This window comes from Oncorhynchus nerka, linkage group LG24, assembly GCF_034236695.1.
Source record: "Oncorhynchus nerka isolate Pitt River linkage group LG24, Oner_Uvic_2.0, whole genome shotgun sequence".
In the NCBI taxonomy this organism is placed as follows: domain Eukaryota; kingdom Metazoa; phylum Chordata; class Actinopteri; order Salmoniformes; family Salmonidae; genus Oncorhynchus; species Oncorhynchus nerka.
The window spans coordinates 58636389-58643844 of NC_088419.1; the positions used below are offsets into that span (position 1 = coordinate 58636389).

At 43.4% G+C, this 7456-nt stretch overlaps 1 long non-coding RNA gene across 1 annotated transcript; it reads left to right on the forward strand.

Annotated features, from left to right (window-relative positions):
- Nucleotides 1–1228: 1228 nt before the first annotated feature.
- Nucleotides 1229–6050, forward strand: LOC135564398 (uncharacterized). Its single transcript, XR_010460986.1, has 3 exons — nucleotides 1229–1446; nucleotides 5082–5336; nucleotides 5434–6050. It is a non-coding gene; the product is annotated as an uncharacterized LOC135564398 (long non-coding RNA).
- The last annotated feature ends 1406 nt before the right edge of the window (nucleotides 6051–7456 follow it).

The window sequence follows — 7456 nt, forward strand, 5'->3', positions numbered from 1 at the left end:
GAGCTGAAATAAAAGATCCCAGAAATGTTCCATACGCACAAAAAACATATTTCTCTCAAATGTTTAAATCCCTGTTTGTGAGCGTTTCTCATTTGCCAAGACAATACATCCACCTGACAGGTGTGGCATAGCCAGAAGCTGATTAAACAGCGTTATCATTACACAGGTGTACCTTGTGCTGGGCACAATAAAAGGCCTCTCTAAAATGTGCCGTTTTGTCACAAGTTTGAGAGAGCATACAATTGACATGCTGACTGCAGAAATGTCCATCAGAGCTTTTGCCAGAGAATGTAATGCTAATTTCTCTACATATGTCATTTTAGATAATTTGGCAGTATGTCCAACCAGCTTCACAATCAGACCACGTGTAACCATGCCAGGCAAGGACATCCACATATGAGTTCTTCACCTGCGGGATCATCTGAGACCAGCCACCCAAACAGCTGATAAAGCTGAGGAGAATGTTTGTAAAAAAAAACCTTTTGTTGGGAAAAAGTATTTCTGATTGGCTGGGCCTGGCCTATGTCCTCCCAGGTGAAACCCATAGATTAGCACCTAATTAACTTATTTCAGTTAACTCAGTAAAATCATTGAAATTGTTGCGTGTATATTTTTGTTCAGTATAAATACAACCATTAAAGTACTTACCTGGTCAAATAAATCAATAAAAAGCATGAATACTATCGGAAATTACAATGACTTTAAGCCATTTTTCAAGTGAAAAAAATTTGTTTGATCAAAGAAAGTAAACTAAAATCTTTAATCTCAGGGCTGTTATACCAGCAAATATTAAGTCACAATGTGGTGGATGATCTAGGCCAATAAGTATCAGGAATCAAAGTAAGACCCAGATGCAGACTGTCAAAGTAACAGTATTTAATGTTCCAACAGGGACAAACAGAAGACAGGGCAAGGCTGGCAGAGGTCGGTAATCCAAAGAAAGGCAGAGGTACAGGTCGGCGGGCGGGCAGGCAGGCAGGCAGGCACAGAGTCCAGAATACAGGCAAGGGTCAAAACCAGGAGAACTAGCGCCGCAAAATAGAAAGCAGGTGCAAGGGCAACCACTGGTAGACTTGAAACAAACTGACCCAGAGAGACAGGAAACACAGGGATAAATACACAGGAGAAAACAAGCAACACCTGGAGGGTGTGGAGACAATAATGAGACAGGTGAAACAGATCAGGGCGTGACAATAAGAGGTGTCAATTGATAGTACGTAAGGAAAGTTCACACTCTGATAGGTGAGATCCTGTGAAGCTAGCAGGTGGTACAGCCTGTGAAGAAGTTCATAGAGACACTCAGCACTTCTAAACCCACCAGTCTGAGAAGACAAAGACCCCATCACACTCTCTCAAACACGTTCTCAGACACGCTCTTTGACAACATGGCTGCCACATCTCTCCTGCTCCTGTTCATCACTCTCCTGCCTGCTCCAGGGCTCACAGGTAAGACAACTTCAGATTTGACCTCTACTCACTCTGGGGTGAGAGGGCAGCAGAGAAACTTTTGACCTTCTCACCTTTGTCTCTCCTCTAGAACAGCAAATGGATGAAAGTGATATAGACACACAGGTGTTCTTTTTGGTTTTACAAGGTAACCTGACAATTATGGTACAATGAATCAATTAGTTGTATGGTAAAGAGTAGAACAATTGATGTGATGAAAAATAAATGAATATCTTGTATTGACGTGTTGGCCAACCACTGCTTACGTTTCATTAGGGAAAATCTCTCTGTCCCAGCCTACCAGGACTCTGGCATAGTGAATGGAGCAGAAGCCACACGCCACTCCAAACCCTACATCAGTATTACTCACTATGTTTTTGAAGGGGGACACTTTGGGTTGAGACAATCCGAGTGCTGCATAGATCTTTAATTTGTTCTTTTTCTTCCAATATTGTCAATTGAGAGTAAATTCAGAGCAATAGAGCACATGCAATAGATTTGATGTACAGCACATCACAAATCTATACATACACACATGCTTCTACACCTGCATTGCTTGCTGTTTGGGGTTTTAGGCTGGGTTTCTGTACAGCACTTTGAGATATCAGCTGATGTACGAAGGGCTATATAAATACATTTGATTTGAAATGGGCTACATCACATGTATAAGACCCATGTTAAGGGTTACCTCAGTAGTTGGATGAGTGAAAATGTCCCTTCTACTCCTTGACTAAATGCATTCTAAATGTATAGTCTGTTACTATCCTTGTGAGGCAATCCAGGTGTGCATTGGTCAGTCCGTTTCTCTGTTTTTATTTCACAATGTTCATTGTGGAAAATGTTTCTTCACATGAATAAGTGCTGACAACAAATGGTCACCTTTTGCACACACTCCTTCAGAAGTGGATACTCTTGTGTCTGACACAAGGCTCCTGAAATGGGTAACACCTGACCATTGTTCACCTTGCAATGTGTAGTGGAGCTGCAGGCAAATGATCTCTCTCTATTCCAGCACGGTCAGGACAAAGGGCTGTGTAGACTGGGTTCAGAGATGACACTGGCACATGAAAGGTGTTCTCAATGATGTTGGAGTAACTCCTTGTACTCCATGATATCCTTGAATCTTGACTTCAACTCTTCCAACACACACAAATGCATCATAGCTGTTGCAGTATGTCTGGGTTGGATGTGGTGACTGCTCTTAGTTTTGGGAAATGAAGGTATGAACAGTGTGGAGATTCTGTGAGCACACGCAGCATTTTGCCCGGAGGTTTATTTTACCCTGTGAGCTGGAGCCGTGTTCAGGTGGCAGGTGATGTCAGTTAAAAAGCCAACTTTAATATCCACTGCGGATCATCCAGCTCTGGCTCCAGAAATCTTTCCAAAACTAGTTGAGTATCTGCAGCATCAGCATTTGTGGGTTAGATTACAGGCTCCAAATGGCCAGGAAAAGTCCTTTCTGAGAAATGAAGGCTATTCCATGTGAGAAATTGCCAAGAAACTGAAAATCTTGTACAATGCTGTATACTACTCCCTTCACAGAACAGCGCAAACTGGCCCTAACCAGAATAGAAAGAGGAGTGGGAGGCACCGGTGTGCAAATGAGCAAGAGGACAAGTACATTTGTGTCCAGTTTGAGAAAGAGTCCTCAACTAGCAGCTTCATTAAATAGTACCCGCAAAACACCAGTCTCAACAGTGAAGAGGTGACTCCGGGATGCTGGCCTAGGCAGAGTTGCAAAGAAAAGTCCAGATCTCAGACTTGCCCATCTTAATCTTTTATTTTTATTGGCCAAAGAACACAGACACTGGACAGACGAACTCTGCCTAGAAGGCCAGCATCCCGGAATCACCTCTTCACTGTTGACATTGAGACTGGTGTGAAGTAAAAAATAGAAGTAACAAATAATTAAACAGCAGCAGGAAAAAAATGGCAATATGTAGGTAGAGTTGGTGACTATGCATAGATAATAAATAAGAGTGGTCTGGGTAGCCCTTCGATTAGCTGTTCAGGAGACTTCTGGCTTGGTGGTAGAAGCCTTTTGGACCTAGACTTGGCGCTCCGGTACCGCTTGCCGTGCAGTAGCAGAGAGAAGTCTGACTAGGGTGGCTGGAGTCTGACAATTTTGACCATTGTTAGGGACTTCCTCTGTCACCGCCTGGCATAGAGGTCCTGGATAGAAGGAAGCTTTGCCCCAGTGATGTACTGAGCCGTACGCACTACCCTCTGTAGTAGGCCGAGCAGTTGCCATACCAGGCAGTGCTGTAACCAGTGCTCTCGATGGTGCAGCTGTAGAACCTTTTGAGGATCTGAGGACCCATGCCAAATCTTTCCAGTCACCTGAGTGGGAATAGGTTTTGTCGTGCCCTCTTCACGACTGTCTTGGTGTGCTTGGACCATGTTAGTTTGTTGGTGATGTGGACACCAAGGAACTTGAAGCTCTCAAACTGTGCCATCGATGAGAATGGGGGCGTGCTCGGTCCTCTTCCTGTAGTCCACATAATCTCCTTTGTCTTGATCACGTTGAGGGAGAGGTTGCTGTCCTGGCACCACACGGCCAGGTCTCTGACCTTCTCCCTATAGGCTGTTTCGTCGTTGTCGGTGACTAGGCATACCACCGTTGTCATCGGCAAACTTGGTGATGGTGTTGGAGTCATGCCTGGCCATGCAGTCATGAGTGAACAGGAGGTGACTGAGCACGCACCCCCGAGGGGCCCCTGTGTTGAGGATCAGCGTGGCGGATGTTGTTACCTACCCTTACCACCTGGGGGGTTGGGCCGTCAGGAAGTCCAGGATCCAGTTGCATAGGGAGGTGTTTAGTCCCAGGGTCCTTAGCTTAGTGATGTGCTGTGTGGTCACTATGGTGTTGAATACTGCGCTGTAGTCAATGAACAGCATTCTCACATAGGTGTTCCTTTTGTCCAGGTGGGAAAGGGCAGTGTTGAGTGCAATAGATTGCATCATCTGGGGATCTGTTGGGGCAGTATGTGAATTGGAGTGGGTCTAGGGTTTCTGGGATAATGGTGTTGATGTGAGCCATGACCAGCCTTTCAAAGTCTTCATGGCTTCAGACGTGAGTGCTATGGGTCAGTAGTCATTTAGGCAAGTTACCTTAGTGTTCTTGGGCACAGGGATTATGGTGGTCTGCTAGAAACATGTTGGTATTACAGACTTGGTCATGTTACAAATGTCAGTGAAGACACTTGCCAGTTGATCAGCGCATGCTCGCTGTACACATCCTGGTAATCCGTCTGGCCCTGCGGCCTTGTGGATGTTAACCTGTTTTTAAAGGTCTTACGCACATCGGCTACATCGCGCGTGATCACACAGTCGTCCGGAACAGCTGAATCTCTCATGCATGTTTCAGTGCTACTTGCCTCAAAGCGAGCATAGAAGTAATTTAGCTCGTCTGGTAGGCCCGTGTCACTGTCCAGCTCGCCGCTGTGCTTCCCTTTGTAGTTCGTAGTAGTTTGCAAGTCCTGCCATATCTGACCAGCGTCGGAGCCGGTGTAGTATGATTCAATCTTAGTCCTGTATGCTTTGCATAGTCATGTATGAACCTTTCGAAGATGTGTATAATATCATGTAGCTTATTAGAGAATCAACTACTGTATATTCATGTGCTCCAAATGTAGCTTGTTAAAACTACCCTGAAGAGTGAAGCTGTGCAGCAGATCCCTCTAAGAAAGACCAGGACATCAAGGCCAAATCCTTCTGTACGGTGAATGCCACCAAAATAGGGGGCTCTGCAAACCCACACCTTCGGGAGGTGAATGTCACTGATGTAGACAGAAGTTCCTGCCAGAGACCTTAGACAGGGTTGTGGTGCCAGTTTTCCCCTATGATATGTGCCAGGTGGTACACCTGCTGATTACAAAGGTGTTTGCAAGGTACGGTCATAGAATATCTTTCATTCTAATTATAGTGACTTTCTTTGCAAATGTAGAGTAATTTAGTTTAATTACCTTATTTCAACTATCATTGCAGGGAGATTCAGGAGGTCTTCTGGTGTGTAAGGGGACAGCAGTAGGAGTTGTGTCATTCAACCAGCAAGGAAACTGCAATGAGCCACAGAAGCCCAACGTCTACACCAAAATATCCAAGTATCTTTCCTGGATCATTAAGTAGGAATGAAACAACCTAAGTTTTATTTCCAAAACACTTGTGTGTAAAAAATGTTCTCAGATTTTTAATTCATAGATTTCAGATGTGCATGAAAGTTTTGTTGCAAATATATATATAGCTGGAATGGAATGTTTATCCTGTATGTTTGACTGTGATGTGTGGTTGTTTCAGCTAGCTATTTTAAGATGAATTAACTTGCTATTATCCAGAGCGACTTACAGTATCTGCTTAATGACTAAAATGTCACATGTAAATGTTTTACATACAGATCTCATATTACTGTAGTGAATTATTTATATATATATATATATAATACAGACCATGTATGTTGCCACAAATCTAATGTTTGTATATTTCTTTAATTGTTTTTATTTCTTACATTTGACTGCGTAAAACCTAGCAGTACTACTTATTTCTGAGAGAGGCAGATGTATAGCATTTAAATCAAAGTTTATTTGTCACGTGCGCCGACTACAACAGGTGTAGTAGACCTTACAGCTTAATGCTTACTTACAGGCTCGAACCAATAGTGCAAAAAGGTATTAGGTGAACAATGGGTAAGTAAAGAAATAAAAAGACAATGAAAAATAACAGTAGCGAGGCTACATACTGACACCGGTTAGTCAGGTTGGTTTGAGGTAGTCTGTAGATATGGTTAAAGTGACTATGCATATATGATGAACAGAGAGTAGCAGTAGCATAACAGAGGTGTTGGTGGGTGGCGGGACACAATGCAGATAGCCCGGTTAGCTAATGTGCGGGAGCACTGGTTGGTTGGGCCAATTTGAGGTAGTATGTACATGAGTGTATAGTTAGCGACTGCATATATGATAAACAGAGTAGCTGCAGCGTTAAAGAGGGGTTGGTTGGGGGGGGCACACAATGCAAATAGTAGCCATTTGATTACCGTATTAAAAATATATATTTGTCTGAAATTAAACCAAGTGCTAGAATTAACAAATACTTGTCTGTCATTGAACAAATCCCATGCCATGATTAGATAGTGGGGAAAAAACACACCAATCTCTAGCATAATTACTTCAAACAATAAAAGTTAACAAAGTTAACATTTCTGAAAAGGGATAAACCGTGCCTTCGGAAAGTATTCAGACCCCTTGACTGTTTCCACATTTTGCTACATTACAGCCTTATTCTAAAATGGATTAAATTTAAAGTAAAGTCCGCAATCTACACACACAATGCCAATGCGAAAACAGGTTTTTCGAAATTTTAGCAAATCTATTCAAAATAAAAAACATGCCTTTATTTACATAAGTATTCAGACCCTTTGCTATGAGACTCAAAATTGAGCTCGGGTGCATCCTGTTTCCATTGATCATCCTTGAGATGTTTTTACAACTTGATTGGTTCGAAAAGTTCAGACACCTTTTACTTTTTCCACATTTTAAGTTACAGCCTTCTTCTAAGATGGATTAAAAACCTCCCCCTGCACAAGGCTGGGCTACAGGACAATAGGCAAGCAGCTTGGTGAGAAGGCAACAACTGTTGGCGCAATTATTAGAAAATGGAAGAAGTTCAAGATGACGGTCAATCACCCTCGGTCTGGGGCTCCATGCAAGATCTCACCTCGTGGGGCATCAATGCTCATGAAGAAGATGAGGGATCAGCCCAGGGATCAGCCCAGGGATCAGCCCAGAACTACACAGCAGGACCTGGTTAATGACCTGAAGAGAGCTGGGACCACAGTCTCAAAGAAAACCCTTAGTAACACACTACGCCGTCATGGATTAAAATCCTGCAGCGCAGGCAAGGTCCCCCTGCTCAAGCCAGTGCATGTCCAGGCCTGTCTGAAGTTTGCCAATGACCATCTGGATGATCCAGAGGAGGAATGGGAGAATGTCATGTGGTCTGATGAGACGAAAAT